This window comes from Nerophis lumbriciformis, linkage group LG09 (genome assembly GCF_033978685.3).
Source record: "Nerophis lumbriciformis linkage group LG09, RoL_Nlum_v2.1, whole genome shotgun sequence".
Lineage (NCBI taxonomy): Eukaryota > Metazoa > Chordata > Actinopteri > Syngnathiformes > Syngnathidae > Nerophis > Nerophis lumbriciformis.
In genome coordinates, this window is record NC_084556.2 from 17,339,703 (window position 1) to 17,361,265 (window position 21,563).

At 41.8% G+C, this 21,563-nt stretch overlaps 1 protein-coding gene across 1 annotated transcript in view; it reads right to left on the reverse strand.

Moving 5' to 3' along the window:
* LOC133607627 (neurexin-2-like) overlaps window positions 1–21,563 on the reverse strand; it is a 416,009-nt gene that overhangs the window by 83,124 nt on the left and 311,322 nt on the right. The window lies entirely within an intron of this gene.

Below are 21,563 nucleotides of genomic sequence, written 5' to 3' on the forward strand. Positions count from 1 at the left end.
ACCTAAAAATAAAAAATAAAATTATTAAATTATTAAAATATATACAGTCGTGGTCAAAAGTTTACATACACTTGTAAAGATCATAATGTCATGGCTGTCTTGAGTTTCCAATAATTTCTACAACTCTTACTTTTTTGTGATAGAGTGATTGGAGCACATACTTGTTTGTCACAAAAAACATTCATGAAGTTTGGTTCTTTTATGAATTTATTTTGGGTCTACTGAAAATCATCACATGGACAAAGATAAGACCTTCTGGAGGAAAGTTCTGTGGTCAGATGAAACAAAAATTGAGCTGTTTGGCCACAATACCCAGCAATATGTTTGGAGGAGAAAAGGTGAGGCCTTAGGGACGGCGTGGCGAAGTTGGTAGAGTGGCCGTGTCAGCAATCGGAGTGTTGCTGGTTACTGGGGTTCAATCCCCACCTTCTACCATCCTAGTCACGTCCGTTGTGTCCTTGGGCAAGACACTTCACCCTTGCTCCTGATGGCTGCTGGTTAGCGCCTTGCATGGCAGCTCCCGCCATCAGTGTGTGAATGTGTGTGTGAATGGGTGAATGAGGTAATACTGTCAAAGCGCTTTGAGTACCTTGAAGGTAGAAAAGCGCTATACAAGTATAACCCATTTATCATTTATCATTTAATCCCAGGAACACCTTGCCTACCATCAAGCATGGTGGTGGTAGTATGTGCCATTGGAACTGGTGCTTTACAGAGAGTAAATGGGACAATGAAAAATGAGGATTACCTCCAAATTCTTCAGGACAACCTAAAACCATTATTGGTTGAGACGGCCATGACATTATGTTCTTTACAAGTGAATGTAAACTTTTGACCACGACTGTAAATGTTTTGTTTTTTTAATCAAAATGGACGTCCGGATTATAGGCTACTAGGGTTGTCCTGGTGCCATTTTATTGGTACTGGTACTAAAATGTATTTTGAGATAAGCGTACATGAAGGGGACCACAAAAAAAATTGGCATTTTTGGCTTTATTTTAACAACAAATCTTACTGTACATTAAACACACGTGTCTTATTGCAATCAAAGAATAATTTTAGTCTTAAATAAGTTTGTGAACATTGTAGACAACTTCTCTTTTAGTAGTAAGTAAGCAAACACATGTTCCTAAAATGCCTGCTGACGTATGCAGTAACATATTGTGTCATTTGTCATTCGATTATTTTGTCAAAAGTATGAGGGACAAGCGGTAAAAAATGCATTATTAATCGACTTGTTCATTTACTGTTAATAACTGGTTATTTGTTTTAACATGTTTCATCTACACTTCTGTTAAAATGTGAAACACTTATTCTTCTGTTGTTTGGATGCTTTACATTAGTTTTGAATGATACCACCAATTTGGGTTTCGATCCGATACCAAGTAGTTACAGGGTTATACACTGGTCATATTTAAAGTCCTTATGTGTCCAGGCACGTTTCCTAAGTTTACAAACATAATAAAACATTTTAAAAAGGAAAAAAACGTTTTTGTGACAATTAATATCCTTTTGTGTACAATCAGGAGTGCTAGCTTGCTATTAGGTTAGCGGTTAGCTGTTGTATCCTCCTACGGTGTGTTGTGAAGCATGTTTAGCTATTCCTCGACCTGCAGGGATAATACTTGTATAAAACTTACCTTGTCGGTCGCCATGGAGGCAAGGATTAGTGATTTAGAAGTAGCTAAAACACTGCAGACTGTGTATGGATATTAGCCACTAGCCACGTTTTAAAGCACCTCTTAATGAGAGGAAAACACGTCAAAATGTTTGTCTGTAGTGCTAATGCTAACAAGCTGTATTTATCCATGCCAGTGATTAACAGGCTGCAATGTGTTCAATAGCACATTATGTATATATAATCAACAACGTAACATTCAGGAGTGGGATAAGGGGACACAAACGTTAGCAACCCTAGCACAGCTATGTGAGCTCCAGTGCTAACATTAGTCACATTTGAACACTGCCACCACCATGCTACATTAGCCCATTTGCTGAAGAAAAAGAAAATGGTAGAACTTACAGCTCCCACAGCTTTAGATCACTGACAGGGTTTATTTAAGGATTCATTTTAAGATGTGTAGCAAAGCCGGCTTTTTCTTTTACACCAAGCTTCTTCCGTAAAGTGGCGGGCATTGGCTCATGTAGCTCGGGGAGGGTCAGAGGCGGTATTAAGTCCATAGGAAGCAGGTTTACATTTATAATGTATGAACACCCAGCTTGAGTGCCCATTTTTCTAAAACGTGTGGCAAACAAGGGAGGGGGACGATAGATTTTTCCTAAAGTAGTGCTCATAAAAAGACTCTAAGGACACATACAGTGTTACTGTTGTAACGTTATAAAAAAGTTAATTTTGCACAATAACCAATAGCCTGGTTGTAATTAAAGCTACAATAATTGATACAATGAATTCTTATTTCTGCTTGCATCTCTCATTGCTACTGTAATGAATGCCAGCTGGTGTGACTGTGACAGTAGGCAGCGTAAACCTATCCCAGCAGACACAACACATTAAAACAACGTTGAGTACTTGTTGAATTAGGTCCTGATGTTTAGCAACTCAAACATAACGTTGAAACCACATGCTTTTTGTCGGCGTTTAATCAATCAAGTTCTGACGTTGATTTGACCATTGAATGTTGGTCATTTTCCAACCAATATTTTACAACAAAAATTCAACGGTGAAACAACATGCTTTTTGACGTCTATTCAATATGAGACGTTGATTTGACCATGGAAAATTGGTCATTTTCAAACCAACAACGTGGATCCAACGTTAGACACCAACGTCTCAATTTACAAATACAACTATTTTGCAACGCTGTTTCAAAGTCAGTTTTAAAGGACATGCATGTATAATCGACATAGTATCAATGTCTTGTGCCTGCTGGGATGGCACCAAAACAGTGCTGAAATCCTAGCCTATAAAAACTACGCTCAAACCACACAGGCACACACTTATTTATGCTCGCGACAAAAGGAGTCTGCAAGCACCAAGTGTGGTTTTAGGCGTTTAAAGTGACCAATCAGAAAGGAAGGAAGTTGCTGGACTATCAATCCAATGCCTGCCCCCAAGTGCCAAAAGAGAGGAACGTCATGTGCGTAGAGAAAGAGAAAGACACTTTGCGGGTGCAAAGAATAGAATAGAATAGAATAGAATGGACTTTATTGTCATTATATTTGCATATAACGAGATTAAGGACTCCAATTTAAGGGTTCGTGGAGATTAACTACGATCAAAGTATTGGACAGGACGTCGAAAATGTGTAATAAAGTTGTACTTTATATAAGAAAAAAATGGCATACAAAACGGTACAAAACGATCCTTATATCTTGTTATCTGTCATTCATTTATCACCCGTAGGCTCTTAATCCTCATTCTCAACAACCACAATGCACCTGCTCCCGGTCTTTCTAACATCAAGGTTTTGCCGCAATGCCTTGTGGAACATGCAGTCTTTTAGTTAACCCTTTGTTAGGCTATTGAGTAGAAAACAACTCAATTCAGTGTCAGTGTTTCTCAAATAATATCAAATACATGTATAAATCAATCAATTCCCTTTTAACTCTTTTTAGCTGTAAATAATAATAGATCAATTTATCAGCAATAAATCAAACATGCAAATCAGGAATGATCATCACACATGAACTATATAACCCATAAGTTACAACAGTTCGCGCGGAAGCAAAATGACACCGCATGTGCACACGGAGAGGCTGTGCAAGCGTAAAATGAGTCTGTGTGAACACAAAATAAGAGGCCACACTCACCTAAGTGTGATTTTTACGCGCAAAGATTTTGGCCGTGTTTTGACACGGCCAACATCTTAAAGATAGTGCGGCTAACATCTTAAAGATAGTGCCGGGCAACGGGTTGACAGCCCGCGGCTTTTAGATCGTTAGCTAGCACTGCTCGAGTAACTCCCAGTTAGTGGGATTAGTGGACCCTGGTTCAAGCCCACCGCGTGCAGGTATGGACTGTGCAGGATAGCCATCGTTACACTAGGCAGATATTGTAAGGCGCAGGCAGAGTGCCCCCGAAGTCCAAGTAAGTTGCTGTTACCTCACCTTACAGAGTTGAAGTACCGCCACCCCACAAAGCAGATACAGGACAGGGAGAGTTGGCAGTAATGCAAAGGCAAATGCAAGTCGACAACATTATTGTCATAATGTAACCCATATTCTGTATCAAATGAAGAAAGAAGCCTTTTTTTTTTACCACAGTGCCATCTGCTGGATGGGGTAAAGCACTTCTATAGTTGCCCTTATGAGGAGAGTCACCACTGCTTGAATTGGAATCGTAACATAACATGTTGAACAACTGTATTCTTCCAACCTTGTTTTTAAGGACGTCTATTTTCTGTTCGTAATCTAGCAATCTGTATATAGATGTATCTGGTTGGGAAAAACTTGCATACAATTTTATCGCAACCCCGACAAACACTTTTGGGATAAATAGAAACAGAGCTAGCAGGTCCTATCCCAGATCCAACACAAATGTACACAATTCCTACAAACACACTGCAACATCTTCGCAGAAACCCTTTAATGTAGGGCAGCACAAAATGAAGATTCACATCACATTGGTTTAATTTTTTTTGTCTAAGAATATTTTTTTTTAGTTTTAGGCCATCTCCAGGCAACCAAAATGAGCTTTTCTAACCTGTAACCTGTTTTGAAAACGTTTCATTATAGTTATTAAACCAAATAATACATTACGAAAATTGTTTTGAATTGGGAATCCTGTGGAATCGAGATTCGATTCTGAATTGAATCCTCATCCCAGGAATCGGAATCGGATCGAACCGTTAGGTGCCCAAAGATTAACACCACGGTAATGCTCAGATTTTTGTCTTCCCAGAACACTTAAAGTATTACACGAAGAGCTTTGCACAAGTCCGCCATTGTAGTCCTATTGTCATGTCTGTGTAATCATGTTTTGTCTTAGTCATGTTTTGTTTAGTTTCTGGCTTTTCACTCCCTTGTCTTGTTTGCATGATTACCCATTAGTTTCACCTGTTCCACGTTTGGACTCATTGTACACTCTTGTTTGTCACCATAGCAACCATTAGTTTTCACCTGTCACGTCACGCACCTTTTTCACGTTTTGAGTCACGCACCTGTTTTCGTTAATCATGTCTGTGTTATTTAAGTTTTTCATTTTCTGTTGTTCGTCCTGACGACATCCCCGCATTTATGCCCCCTGTCACACTCTGTCCACCTCTGCGCACTTCATGTCCATGCCAAGTAAGTTTGTTTATTATTGCCACAGTTAGTGTTTTTTTGTTGTTCCTAGTTTTTTGCCCCCGTGCAAGTCTTTTGTTTTCATTAGTCAAGTTTGTACATCCGCCTTGAGCGCGCCTTTTGTTCTTTTGAGTGTTATTATTAAAAGTGTATTTACCTTCACGCCATGACCAGTCCAATTCACTTGCACCTCGGGAGAACAAACCAAGCCTAAGTCCAAGTCTTGACAGATGTCGTCAGCTGAAAAGTTCTCCCGCAAAATTGGACGAAGGAACGTGGGAGGTCCTGCGCGCCATGGAAGCTGAGACGCTCCGCTATTCCCCCACGGAGCGCAAGGATCTCATGTGGGGTCCGACCGGCAAACTGGTGCCGATCAGCTCCGTTTGGCCCGGGGACGTTGGCGCGTCATCCCAGCCACGGAAGCGCCGCCAAAGGCGAGGGACGCCAGGAAGGACTTCCGCGAGCCAGCGGGACACGCCGCTCCCACAAGCCCCGCCCCCTCCGGGCGGAAGCAAACAACAGTCTGCCCGGCTTCCCCAGGATGACATCACAGCCCAGGATTTTTTTTTCAACTCTTTTTCTTTTGAACACCCGCCTCCAACAAAAGACTCTAATGGCATGACTTTGATAAATCATTATCAAAACATGTTTTTAGAGATCAGGTCTAATCAGTCCAAGCCACGTCCCAAATTGCATGCCCCGCCCCTCAAGACTCAAGTCCCGCCCCCGTCACAATTTTTTTCTTTTTTTCCGCCCACACAACCCCAGGTGGGGGATAAAAAACAAAACATTGTGGACAACTTAAAGGGGAAATTTCAGCCCCCCCTCCAGACCTCCCTCCGCCCACCCCTAGAGAGAGTTCCATCCCCCCTTGAGGGGGGGGCTGGGGTCGGGAGCTGTGTTGGTGGGGTGGCTCGGCATCACCATGCCAAGCCACAGCCTCCAGCACGGCCGCCACCACCAGTCTTCCGACCTGCCAAGCCACAGCCTCCAGCACGGCCGCCACCACCAGTCTTCCGACCTGTCAAGCCACAGCCTCCAGCACGACCGCCCTCACCAGTCTTCCGACCCGTCAAGCCACAGCCTCCAGCACGACCGCCCTCACCAGTCTTCCGACCTGCCAAGCCGCAACCCCCAGCGAGGCCACCTCCACCTGCTCCACGGCTAGCACCACAGCTAGCTGCTCCAAGGCTAGCACCTGTTGCCGCTCCAAGGTTAGCCCCTGTCGCCGCTCCAAGGTTAGCACCTGTCGCCGCTCCAAGGCTAGCACCTGTCGCCGCCGCTCCAAGGCTAGCACCTGTCGCCGCTCCAAGGCTAGCACCTGTCGCCGCACCAAGGCTAGCACCAGCTCCTCCACGCCAAGTCCAAGACCAAGACCCTCCACGCCAAGACCAAGACCCTCCACGCCAAGACCAAGACCAACACCCTCCACGCCAAGTTCAAGACCAAGACCCTCCACGCCAAGACCAAGACCCTCCACGCCAAGACCAAGACCCTCCACGCCAAGCTCCGGTACCAGCTCCACGACGCCAAGTGCCGCCAGACGCAGCTCAACGACGCCAAGTGCCGCCAGTCGCAGCTCAACGACGCCAAGTGCCGCCAGTCGCAGCTCAACGACGCCAAGTGCCGCCAGTCGCAGCTCAACGACGCCAAGTGCCGCCAGTCGCAGCTCAACGACGCCAAGTGCCGCCAGTCGCAGCTCAACGACGCCAAGTGCCGCCAGTCGCAGCTCTAAGACGCCAAGTGCCGCCAGTCGCAGCTCCAAGACGCCAAGTGCCGCCAGTCGCAGCTCGACGACACCAAGACCCACACCAAGACCAGGACCAAGACCAAGACCCGCCATGCCAAGACCAAGACCCGCCATGCTAAGACCAAGACCCGCCATGCCAAGACCAAGACCCACACCAAGACCAAAACCAAGACCCACACCAAGACCAAGACCCGCCATGCCAAGACCCGCCATGCCAAGACCCGCCATGCCAAGACCAAGACCCGCCATGCCAAGACCTAGACCAAGACCCGCCATGCCAAGACCTAGACCAAGACCCGCCATGCCAAGACCAAGACCCGCCATGCCAAGACCAAGACCCGCCATGCCAAGACCAAGACCTGCCACGCCAAGACCAAGACCCACGCCGAGCTTCGCCGCCTGACTTGCCACGCCGAGCTTCGCCGCCTGACGTGCCACGCCGAGCTTCGCCGCCTGACATGCCACGCCGAGCTTCCACGCCTGCAAAGATGACGACGCGCCTGTCTCCTCGTCGGCCACGGATATGGCCGCTACCTGGTCGCCCGCCACGCCAAGTGCGCCCACCTCCCAGTCGGCCACGGATGTGGCCCGTCCCGGGTCGCCCACCTCGCCTGCTGCAGCGGCGTTCCACTCGCCGCCGCCACATGACTATGCCTCGATGGATTCGGGGCCACTTGGGCTGGCGACCCACCGCCATGTCCCCCTCCCGCCCTCCCATGACTCTTGTTAAGTTTTTTCTTGGACATCTGGGATCTGTCCGTAAGGGGGGGGTTCTGTCATGTCTGTGTAATCATGTTTTGTCTTAGTCATGTTTTGTTTAGTTTCTGGCTTTTCACTCCCTTGTCTTGTTTGCATGATTACCCATTAGTTTCACCTGTTCCACGTTTGGACTCATTGTACACTCTTGTTTGTCACCATAGCAACCATTAGTTTTCACCTGTCACGTCACGCACCTGTTTCACGTTTTGAGTCACGCACCTGTTTTCGTTAATCATGTCTGTGTTATTTAAGCTTTTCATTTTCTGTTGTTCGTCCTGACGACATCCCCGCATTTATGCCCCCTGTCACACTCTGTCCACCTCTACGCACTTCATGTCCATGCCAAGTAAGTTTGTTTATTATTGCCACAGTTAGTGTTTTTTTGTTGTTCCTAGTTTTTTTCCCCCGTGCAAGTCTTTTGTTTTCATTAGTCAAGTTTGTACATCCGCCTTGAGCGCGCCTTTTGTTCTTTTGAGTGTTATTATTAAAAATGTATTTACCTTCACGCCATGACCAGTCCAATTCACTTGCACCTCGGGAGAACAAACCAAGCCTAAGTGCAAGTCTTGACACCTATAGTCAACAAGTTCCTTCTTTTTCCTCTATCCTCTTATTGTGGGTCAGACGGGCTCGTACATTCACATGCATTCTCCGCTGCTTCTATTTCTAATACAAAGTATCATATAGTTCTAACGAGGGTTGTATGGTACAGTGCCTCAGACTGGAAGTCTCTGCAGACAGTGGTGAGGACATCGGAAAAGATCATCAGGACTCCTCTTCCTCCTATCCAGGAGTTTGCAAAAAGCCGCTGCCTGACCAGTGCTCAGAAAATCTGCAGAGGCTCCTCCCACCCCCACCAAGGATTGTTTTCACTGCTGGACTCTAGAAAGAGGTTCCGCAGCCTCCGTAGCAGAACCTCCAGGTTCTGTAACAGCTCCTTCCCCCAGACTCTTGAACGCATCATAATAATCCCCTCAATTCCCCCCAAAAACGGATTAACTCGCTGGAATATAAAGACAATATAACATACATCCATAAACGTGGATGTACATGCAAAAGTGCAATATATTTATCTGTACAGTAATCTATTTATTTATATCTGCACCTTATTGCTCTTTTATCCTGCACTACCACGAGCTAATGCAACAAAATGTTGTTCTTATCTGTACTGTAAAGTTCAAATTTGAATGACAATAAAAAGGAAGTCTAAGTCTAATTCTATACCGGTATTAGTATAGTACCGCAATACTATCCATCCCTCCATCAATTTTCTACCGCTTGTCCCTTTCGGGGTTGCTGGAGCCTATGTCAGCCGCATTCGGGCAGAATATGAATATAATATGAATCATATTTGGTACTATACCACCTCTGAAAAGTACCGGTCCATAAAGTATCAAAGAACAGAAAAATAAGTGATTGTTACGTTTTAACAAAAATGTAGATACAACATGTTAAAAAAGAAAGTAAGCAGATATTAACAGTAAATGAACAAGTAGATTCATAATTCATTTTCTCCTTCTTGTCCTTAATAATTTTGACAAAATAATAGAATGGAAAATGACACAATATATTACTGCTACGTCAGCAGCTAAATTAGGAGCCTTTGTTTGCTTACTTACTAATAAAAGACATGTTGTCTTGTATGTTCACTATTTTATTTAAGGACAAACTTGCAATAAGAAACATATGTTTAATGTACCGTAAGGTTTTTTTGTTAAAAAAAGACAAACATGCGATTTTTTGTGGTCCCCTTTCTTTAGAAAAGTACCGAAAAGTATCGAAATAATTTTGGTACCAAAATATTGGTATCGGGGACAACAATAGTTCTAACTTATATATGTCAGTAGACTCCATATGGAAGCACTTAAAACTACAACAGACCGCCCACAAAAGAGACAGTCTGTAAAACATAATCCATGCAAAATTTTGACCAAAGAACCACCATTACATTGTATGTACACCACAAGGAAGTGTTTTAAATGTAGAAAAAAAAAGAAAATGATGACCCCTTTAAAACCTGTAATGTCTAGTTGTTGCGATTCTTACAAAAAAAGATTCATACCGTTTCTTTAAAGTCTACTATTTATCCCAGTGGGATACATGTAGATTATACCCTGAGGGATAGAAAAGCACCCCCACTTGTTCCCCTATTGACGGCAGCAGTGTAAATATTTTTCCAGTATTGTGTTTGCCACACGTTTGATGCCTGCGCTCTCCAAATAAATGAGCTGCAAACGTTCCCCCTCATGTTCACCTCCTATCAGTACAAGTCAGCCCTCTGAAAGAGAGCTCTGCAGCTCTCATGCTGCTCAACCATGCAGAACATATTCTTAGCAATGACTGATCCCAGTTCAGACAAATCTAGACACTCTCAGGAGCCAGTTTTGGGGTTTTTTTTGGGACGTGAAGATCGGAAGACATTGACAAAAGAGATGATGAACATTATCGGTAAAAAGAGACGAAATGGGGAGGAGGAGATGAGGCCACGGTAGATTGAGCGAGGGAAGATAGACTGCAGCTGTATCAGCTAAATCACGGTCGATATAGATATCAGCTTGGGATTGCCAGGTCGCTTGAAAGGACACGCATGGAAACAGGAGGATAGAGGCGAGCCATGCGGCACCACCTCTTGCGGTGACAAGAAGTCGACGCAGGCCATTACTCACGCTGGGTAGGGGGTGGGGCATTGTGGGCCAGAGAGGCTGATTGAACAAAAAGGAACAGAGGAGTACGTGCTTCACACTATGCAATGACAAGAGCCTGTTTCAAATTCATCTACTCACATTGCTATCAGAGATCACTTGGATTAGGCTGATTTTCAACGCACTTGTCTGTAAAAATGTCTTGATCGCTGTGCAGCACAGAGGGTAAGGAGGGTCTGTTTTGATTGGCGTTCGTTAGTTAGCTGGATTACAAAAGCACGATGGAGGCGTTAACTGCCTGGCACCGCCACTAAATGGGCGCACAATGTCGACCTGTCAGCTTTACAGAATTTTTTTTTTTTAGATCTACAGTAGCAATAACAGAGGCTGACCTGTGCGTAAGGAGCTTCCACACTGTCAAGACAGATGCGGGAAGTTGACATTTATTTCTTTAGCCTGGTTGTTTTTAAATCAATTCAGACTCTTCTGGATTTGGGGACATTGCGGTTGCACCAATTTATGCAAATTCAATCAAACACGTCCACCGCATCATCCACTAGCTCAGGGGTCGGCAAGCCAAAATGTTGAAAGAGCCATATTGGACCAAAAATACAAAACACAAATCTGTCTGGAGCCGCAAAAAAATTAAATCCGTATTTAAGTGTTATAGTCAGTGGTCCCCAAACTTCGGCCCGCGGGCCGGATCCGGCCCCCCAGCCTCCAAAATCTGGCCCACAAGTAAATTTTTTATTTTTTTTTATCTTTCTTTTCTAATCCATTTTCTACCGCTTGTTACTCTTGGTATCTCTTAGCTGCTCAGGCAAATCATATTGTCTAAAAAGTTTGGGGACCCCTGGTTATAGTGAAGACAACACATGATGTAAGTGTCTATATTAGCTATATTAGCCTACTATCTAAATGACTATGTGTCGCAGGCTGACGTAAATCTTCGCTGACAGAAAAAATTAAATGTAATATTTATTCTACACATTTTTACAACATTGGAAACATAGTAAAACAGAGGCTTCTCAGAGGGTGAGATAACTCCTGGAAATTACTGGCTTAGAATGGCCAAATGTATCGATGTGTGTGTCCAAGTTTAAGGATACTGCAGGCTTTCTTCTTCTAATGGATTTATTGCAATCTTTGCAAGTTGGGTAACGTTTGCTGTCGTCTATTAAAGGCAAAAAACTACTATCAGAAATGCAGCCAATATTACATACAGATAATATGTCATGAGACATGCAAATATGAATTAAATACACAGAGGACATAAGTAAAGGAAATTAAATGAACTCCTATATACCAACAAATGAGGCATAATGATGCAATATGTACATACAGCTACCGGGTACCCTAATTAGCATGTTAGCATCGATTAGCTTGCACTCATGCGGTGACCAAATATGCCCGATTAGCACTCCACACAAGACAATAACATCAGCAAAGCTCACTTTTGTACATTCACGCACAGCATACAAAGTTTGGTGTACAAAATGAGACAAAGAAGGAGTGGCATAAAACATGTCTTTCTGTGGCAGCGTTGGAAAAAGTTTTACATGTAAGCAAACTACGATGAGTTCAAGTACCGTCAAAATTAGCAGTATAAAACGGTGCTGGACAAATACTCTCATCAGTGAAGCATGTTTAATATAAACAGTGGGATTTCTAACAATTAGGAAGGTTTGTGTCATGTTTTCCTCCAACATAAGCCATATCAAAAAATAAATATTTTCCCTCATCTTTTTACATTTTCACACATTTTTGGAAAAGCTCCAGGAAGCCATTACGGCAACGCTAAAGAGCCGTTACATTAACAAACCTAAAAAACCCCTGCAACTTCCATTGCATTTTTTAGGGAAAAAAACGCCTTTGAAATTAGGCATCATAAAAGAAAAAAGAGATCCTGAGGGGACTGGTAAATTGCAATCAATTTGAAAAATGCCCTCTGCACTTGAGTTTAATAGGCAAATAAAGCACGTATTGTTATGTTGAGTACTTTGAACAGAAGAAAAACCTTACACTTTATTGAAATAATAAATATTCCAACATTGCAACTTGGCCCGCAACTTTGTAAAAAAGCTGCAACGAAAGCAGGTATTTTAGGGAGCAACAATTTTTTTTTTTTTTAAAGCCTGCGAAATCCTGGAGGAACTGCCGATTGTCTGACGCCATTACGTCTGCCTGATTGCAGGTTATTACTTAAAAAACAGAAACCCAATGCAAAATCTTCTTTTACTTTGTCTTTGATGTGACAATTAGGTGGGATCTCTGCAATGGAAGCAGACTGCAAACGGTAGTGTCCTGTACATCTATTTTGATTCATTTTCCAAAAACAAAAAAGGGACCTGCTAACTAAACAAACACAAATGTAACCCTCTATGGGCATGATTTACTCAAGGTTTGCGTGTACAAAAACACATGCAAACTTGATAGCACACACAAAGCTGATCAACTAAACGTGTGCAAAGTGAATTGCGTGTGTTAACGTGTAACTGCACTTTTTTTTTTATTTTGCCTATCGTTCGCAATCATTATGAAAGACATAATGACAGATGGATTTTTTTTTATGCACTCTACCTTGTAAATACAACTAAAAGTCTGCTTACAGTAGAGCCGATGGGAGGTCCTCTATTTCGCCCATAAAATCCAATAAATAACCATCCAAAAAGCGCCAACAATACTCCATTTACATTTTGTGATTTGAATACTAAAGTTAAAGTTAAAGTCCCAACGATCGTCACACACACACACTGGGTGTGGTGAAATTTGTCCTCTGCATTTGACCCATCCCCATGTTCATCCCCTGGGAGGTGAGGGGAGCAGTGAGCAGCAGCATGTGCCGCGCTCGGGAATCATTTGGTGAATTAACCCCCAATTCCAACCCTTGATGCTGATTTCCCAGCAGGGAGGCAATGGGTTCAATTTGTATAGTCTTTGATATGACTCGGCCGGGGTTTGAACTCACGACCTTCCAGTCTCAGGCTGGACACTCTAACCACAACGCCACTGTATCAAGTATTAGTGGTTTTGTTATTATAAGCGCTAACGCAGACAAACTATTTATAGCCGTGCCGTGACTACTTCCGTGTGTCTTTATGTTTTCATCATCGAGCGGTCTGCTGCTTTCTCGCTTCCTTGCTCCCTGTAAGTTTATCGTAGATCATAAATCATGCATCTCAACTGCACAGAGGTTGTGTGAGTAGGTATTCCGACAAGTTGGTACACTTTGATAAGCCATTTAGGACCAGAAACTGGCGAGGACGATACGAAAAGACCCCTTTTCTTTGTGAGCTCTATGAGTCGTTCTTCACCTAAATGGAAATAGATGAACATCCCAGCAGTCGGCATCCTAATGACAGCAGACCTTGTAGAGTAAGTGATGTTTTATTATGTTTGTTGGCTCTCATAAAATCTGCAGTGAGTAATAATCAGTAAAACAGAAAAGAAAAAAAGCAAACGTGATGCGTTTTTGAAAATAATGCACCGCGTATGCTTAAAATGATCAAAATACGTAAATATGAAATGTTATTATAAATGTGCCTGTTACTACATTACATTTTTATAATGTATATAAAACCTTAATGGAGGTGTTTGGATGTTTTTTCTAATGGTGGAATTGTGCGGCTCCCATAAGCTCCAAATCAAATCAAATCAAATCAACTTTATTTATAAAGCACATTTAAAATTGACCACAGGGGTAGCCAAAGTGCTGTACAATGGGCAGGTTAAAAGATAATACGAGTACCGAGCAAACAACACAACACAAACAGAACATGATAAAAAATAAATAAATAAAATAGAATAAATAAAACATAAAAACAGGTTCACAGCAGGTGTATTATGGGGCGCCATTGCAGGATGGATATCACTCAGTGTTAAAAGCCATTGTAATCCATTGTAAGCACACTTTTGATCGGATTTGTGTAATATTTAGAACGCAAATTTTTTTTAAATAAATAACATCCATCATCATGTCTTTTATAATGATTGTGAACGATAGGCAAAGTGCAGTTCCCCTTTAAGAGAGCAGAATAAAGCATGCGATCCGTTTTGCGTCTCTGTCTTCATTAATATGCACCATATATGCTCATCATCAAAACGCTTACAACACTGGGAGGAGAGGATGTAAATATAATTATCTAGCACGTGCAATGTGAATAATCAACGCTCATTACTGTTTAGCGAGCATTATTTTGTGTTTTATTTAGTAACTGTGCAGACTGACCGTTCCACACACGGCTACAGGATTAGTGCTGGTGCTGCACAGACAGCAATGGACTTCGTCCTACTTGTGTGTGTGTCAACATTTTGGACATTCAGAAATAAACAATATTAGACACATCGTTTATTCGGCAACATATTCTATAATTTTAAAGCTGCTACAGTACTTAAGGGGCTGCTTAAAACAAATGCAATTGATGCATTTGGGTGTCCTTTAGTATTTCTTTTTTTATGATTTTCACTTTTTCAGATGGAATATATATATTATTAAAATATTTCTTATATGAAAAAAAAATTAAGTATGCATTTTGCACTATTTATGGGCATCTAAAATGCCATTAAAAAGTGGTACATGTCTGCTGCATGTTTGAAGTGCGCTCACCAATAATACACGCTATTTTATAGATTGCACATGCTGTTTACCGCGTGGTGTTTGTGTGTAAGTAAATCAATCCTTATGTTTTGTATTTTTCATTCATGCATTTCTTTTCATTTATTAAACAGGAAATATTAAAATCAACAGTTGTGTTAGAGTTAATGGTGCTTGACTCAGTTAAAATCTGGTTTCCAGTAAGTTCCTAATCAGCAGCACAAAAACAAAACACAATCAAAAAAAGAAACACACATGAGGCTTGCATCACATCAACACAGACTTCAGTCCAGGTCTACCAGTGCCCACAGAAGAAGCTGCCCAACAGAAACCGTCTGTGTTCCTTTTTGAATTATGAAAAAATACGTGTTGTCTTAATTGTTTTTAAAAATTGGGACAAGAGGTTCCTGGGAGTGTGATCATATGATTGGGGTGTGTCCAGTGGTCACAATTAGAATGAGAGCACTCTTGACTGAGAGAGTTATTTTTGATCTGAAAGTAGAGATCGATGGCATGACAATTTGTGTAATTTTGGGAAAGTAAGCATTTCCCCGAGACAGTACAGTACAACGATGAACTCACCCATATGTTTTTTAATGAATCTTGTAGGCATTGTTATAGAGCCTTGCCCGAGGCTCTGCAACATCATTAGTGGTATATGTCCCAATGGGTAGACAGTATGATATAGTTGACAGGATTACAGCATGTAAATAGGTTTCAGATACGGAAAGTGACAGGTATGTTCGGATTTTGTTATAAATATACAGTTTTTCCTGTATTTTTTGTTGTTGTTAAGTTCATGCTGTTCTCTTTGTAAGAGAGACATGAATCCAGATGCACACCAAGATATTTATAGGTTGTTGTTGTGGAGTGTTTGATTGGCCACAACTATTGAATTAGATATAGAGAAAAGCTTCCTGAGTGGGTGAAAGTACATGCTTCTTTACATTGACTGTAAGGTGGTTGTCGCTCAACCAGATCTCCAGGTTTTGAAGATCAAGTGACACCTTGGAATGAATTGTGTTTGGATTTAGATCAGAGTAGAAGAGGACTGTGTCACCTGAATACAATAAACAATTTGAATAATTACAGACCAGAGGGAGCTCACTGATGTAATGAAGAAAAAGTAGGGTGGGATTAGTTGAATTACAGATTAAGGAAAATGAAATGAGCTCTTATTTTTTTTTTTTTTAGCAGAATCTGATGGTAATTGTGTCAAAATCTTTCCTGACGTCTAAGAACACCTGCTCCTGTAATAGGACCTTAGTTTAATGCTGATCTGATGTGAACACTAATAATGCAGATTGAGTGGAACGTTTGAAACGGAAGCCATGTTGACAGTTGTTTTTCAAGATGTTTGATTAATCGATTGTAAAGAAGTTTCTCCATTATTTTAGATATAAATGAAAGAATTGCGGTGTATAGTGAGATAAGGCGTGGTGGTCAACGGCTTTAAATAATAATGTGATTTGAGCAGTTTTCCAAAAACAACAAAGATTTTGCAGAGAATAATCAAATAATGAAAAAGAGGTAAGAAACTAGCAGAATGAGTCTTCATAAAGGTCATGTTTAGATTGTTTGTATCATACCGTAAGAATGTGAATTACTTAAGGAACATAAAGTTTAACAGAACTACATTTGTGAGATTTATGTAAATGCAAAATGTGATGATACATTGTAAAATTAAATGCCAAATCATTTACGGATGCCATAAAGTAGTTATTGAAAGCCCTTGCAATGTTTTCGTGTTTAAAGTGAGAACACCATTGAAGTTGACCTGAAATTTGGGTGGGGTAGTTCTTTTTACACACACCATGTATGTGCTCTTAAGTGTTTTCCATAGCATTTTAGGGTTTGAGACCACTAATTTGATTTTGAAAATAATCCATTTTAACTTGACGCATTGCAACAGTACACTTATTTCTAATTTGCAGGAATTGTAGTTTTGTTTCCTGGGTCTTTGATGTTCTGTTTTATTTAAGGGGCACAATCTTTCTGCTTGAAAAGTTTCAGTATTTCTGAGCTTAACCACGGTAGTTTACTGTTCTGACTTTTTATTTTTTGTACATAGTCACATGTTTTACATACAGTTAAAAAAGTTTTTATCAATCAATCAATCAATCAATCAAAGTTTATTTATATAGCCCTTAATCACAAATGCCTCAAAGGGCTTCACAAACCCCAACAACATCCTCAAATCTGAACCCACATCTGGGCAAAAAAAAAAAAAACTCAACTCAATGGGAAATTTGCTAAAATTTGATCCGGATTCTTTAGAGACATTTCATCATTCCATATTTCACTGTTGAACTAAGGTAGTTTGGATTTTGGTATTTTTTCCAAAGTCGGGCTACATCCATGTCCTTTTACACTTCTGTGTTTTTTCCTGATAGTGTAAATAAGAGAATGGTCAGATACTGCTGTATTTATTACTCTAAAATTCCATATTTATTAGGGTAATCTAAAAAAATTAGATCAATGATTGAACTGCGCGTTTTTCCAATTCTTGTATGGTACTTGATTAGTAGGCAAAGGCCAAGCTTAGAGGCAAAAGCCTTGAGAGATTTGAATGTACGGTCCTTCCAGTTCAGATTAAAGTACCTGTTTTGTCCTTACTGCTTTAAGTAAGTTAGAGAGTTTTCACAGGTAAGTATTTGTGTTATTGTTTGGAGGGTTGTATGTAACAAAAATAGTAATTGAATATCCATCCATCCATTTTCTACCGCTTGTCTCGTTCAACAACTACTAGGAGTGTCTTTGTGTCGGTTTTGATTTTTGTTATTGCATGTACATATTTTTGATTAACATTCATTGAAACTCCGCCACCAGTTTTGCCATTACGGTCTTAAAGAACAAGAGAATAATTTGCAATTGAAAGGATTCAGAACCTGTCATTGTATGTGCTTTGTTTGAGCAAGTACAATTTTAAATTCATCCAGTTTGGGGACAAAACAGCAAGTGTTTATATGGTAAATGATAAGCACCCTTGCTTCGCCGAGTTGACCAAATGTGGTTAGTTTAAAAAAAAAAGTGTGATCTCTGACATTTTCCAGAAAGATGGGTTGTGGCGAAAGGATAAGTTGTAGTGAAATGTGTATTGGGTGCAGAAAAGATAGATGCTGAGTATGAGAAAATATTTTGCTCCAACTGTTCGAGTGAGAGGGGTGTTAAAAAGACAGCATTATTTAGTCGAGAATAAAATCCATAAAAATATAATAAAAATAACAAAAGTGTATGAGTCAGGCCCAAGATTAAGTTAAACATTTCCTATACATAACAGTATAAAAAACAGGTATCTGTGTTTAGTCTATTTACTTTCATAAATATCACTTTTTTTGTCAGGGCGTTTTGCATGTTAATGGGCTGTCACCCAGCGTTGAAATACAACAATATTGGACGTGCTGTTATGGCGGTTTTTGAGGAAAACAGGTATAGATCCAGTAAGGGGTGGGATTGAGGCTTCCTGCAGCCACAGTTGACTGTGAATTGAGAAAACTATGAAGTTGTCACGCTCTCCGATTGTATAATAGACCTGCTCCACGGAGAGTGACATCCGTGCTCCACATGGCCGCTGCTGAGGTCGAAGGGTCCGTCGGCCACCCGCAGATCCCATCTTTGATAGAGTAGGGAAAAGAAGCCACGCATGTTGACCTTGCTGCTCCACAATTGCAGCGCAGGAGTCCGGGGATGCATTCAGTTGGTACAGATGAGTCCAAGCCAAAGCAGACCTAGTGCCCAGAGTCATGTCCATGTAGCGGCCATCGTTGCAATTAAGTTACCATTAAAACCATGGTCTTGAATTAAGAATAACTATTGTATGGAATGTTCATCTTGTGCTGCATTCGTGGATGCTGGGATGTTGGAGATTACACGGTCTGAACTGTTCCAGTCAGATATGAGTAAAACATGGCTAACGAGCATGATATGCTAGTATCTGCTTTGTTTGTGACTAGATCCTTTGATTAGGAGTCTGAGAACCTTGATCATTTTGTTACGTTTTACCAACAATAACTTGATGCAGAGATAATTTAGTCATGTGATGACATCAAGTTTAACCAATTAACTGCGGAGTCACTTACAATCACCGGGCGAGTGGTCTATATTCAACCTCCTGCATGTACTTTTTCTTAAATTAACTCCGCAAGGCGGTAACAGCTCACTTGAAGTATCACGAGTGGTCAGCAAGCATCCAGCTTCTTTATCTACCTCTGCATGCACTTTAAAATATTATGATTTTCTTTTCTACATTTAAAACACCATTATCTGAAATGGTGATTTATGTATGGTGGTCCATTGGTCAAAATCTTGCACAGATTATGTTTTTCAGAACCATCTTGCACAACACCATTAGGTTGATATTTCTCTTGCCCCGGATGTGGGTTCAGATCTGAGGATGTCCTTGTGGTTTCCTTTGAGGCACTTGTGATTAAGGGCTACATAAATACATTTTGATCTTCAAACTGCTTTCTGACTGTCTTTTCAGCATGCACCGTTTTGTGGACGGTCTTATTTACGTGCCTCCACTTCGACTGTGTCTTCTCCCTGTCAGCCATGTAATAGTTTTTAGAGCGCTTCCATAGCGAATCTACTGACAAATATAAGGTCTACATGCTATAAGATATTGAACTATACGCTACTTTGTATTAGAAGTGGGGGTCACCATCTCGGGCTACTGCAGCAGGGCTGCGTGTCTGGGGCCCCTTCTGGATACCCGTCTTGATTGGAGCCTGCTGGGTGTAGTCCCCGCGTCTATCGTGGCACCTCGGTGCGTTGTGTGGTATTCTGCAGTGTTGCATGGCGGCCAGCTGCTGGGGTAGTGAATTTGTGTGTCGGCGTGTCTGTGATCTCTTCCCTCTTTTTTTCCCCCGTTTCTTTTCTCTTAATTTTTCCTCCTGAGGGGTCCACTAGGGCAGTTGTTGATGTTCGATCGCCATCGTTGGGGTCCTGCAGGTTCCCGTGGCCCCGTGCTGGGTGTTCCTGCTGTGGCCGGCTTGGGTGGGGTGGCCTGGGGCGAGGCTCGCCGTGCTCTCCTGGGGGGTTTTGGCTCGTGGGGGCGCAGTTGCTTGTGGGACAGGGCGGCCTTCACGTCTCTGGGCCCCTTGGGGCAGGGCATCCCGTCTTTCTGCCTGCGAGAGGTGTGGTCTCTCGCTGTCCCCGGCTTCTCCCGTACCTTGTCCTCTGCTGGGCATGTCTGTCTTCGGCCTGTCGCTGGTCTGCTGGGCGGCACAGTGGGCCCAGTTCTGGGGATCCTGTCGCTGGCTGGTCGGACTGTGTGGGGCCGGCGGTCCTTTGTTTCTTGGGCACTGCACCTGCTGTTTTAGGTTGGATTCTCTGGGTGGCTGGGGCCATAATTTGGCTCTCGCACATACTGGTAGACAAATATTTTGTACATACAAACAGACATACACACAATTATTCATACATATATACATACATAAATATGCACACACATACTGTAGGCATTACGCACATACATATGTACCTACGCTCCCACATACATACACAAATACAGTACATACCTATACACACAAGGTACAAACATCCATACATACTGTACATACACAAGCACAATGCATACATACACTCATGCATAAAATCACGTTTCATCAAATATACATTAACATTCCACCCAGGGGAAACTATGTAAAATATGGCAAACTGATAAAGCTTAACCTATTTTTACTATAACAATCTACAAGGTTAATACAGTTCGACCCTTGTGTGTGAATGTGAATGTGAATGTGAATGTTGTCTGTCTATCTGTGTTGGCCCTGCGATAGCGTAGCAACTTGTCCAGGGTGTATCCCGCCTTCTGCCCAAATACAGCTGGGATAGGCTCCAGCCACTCCTGCAACCCCGAGAGGGACAAGTGGTAGAAAATGGATGGATAGAAAGTCAAATACAAAAAAGGCAACAAGGAAATTATCCCACACTTCTCTTTTGTAAAGTAAATATGTACATCAGATATGGGCATCTACATTAACAATATTTGCCTAAGTGGCTGGACAGTACAAAAAGTAAGAAAAAAAATGGCAACAGCGGAAGATGCATGTGCATGTACGAACAAGTCAACCCCTCAACAGGATAGCGAAAAAGTAGGATTTTTTTGACTATAACTTTGGACTACAATGACGGAGTCACACAAAGCTCTTCGGGTAAAACTTAACCATATATGGATATATCCTTTGACATCACCAATGGTGAGAACACCACAATTGGTAGTAATGAAAGGCAAGATTATTTTATAAATCTCCGCCATGCTTCTATGGTTTGATTTCAAATGTTCGGGACTTGTGCAAATCCCAAATACACAAAAACAGGTACCAATATGTCAGCATATTAGGTGCCCTTTAATTGTTGGTTGCACTACTTAGCTGGTGTGAAACTCATGCAAGTTCTACTTGTTGTACCGTTATTTATAATAAACTCATCAGCCCTATTATGGCTGGCTGAGAACTTTGCTCATTATCCATGTAACAACATTGGTTCTGTTGCTGCTGTGTTGTGCAATATACTTGTTGATCAATGAAATAGTTTCTCATGCAGCCCAAAATGTGTGTTCTGCATAACTCGG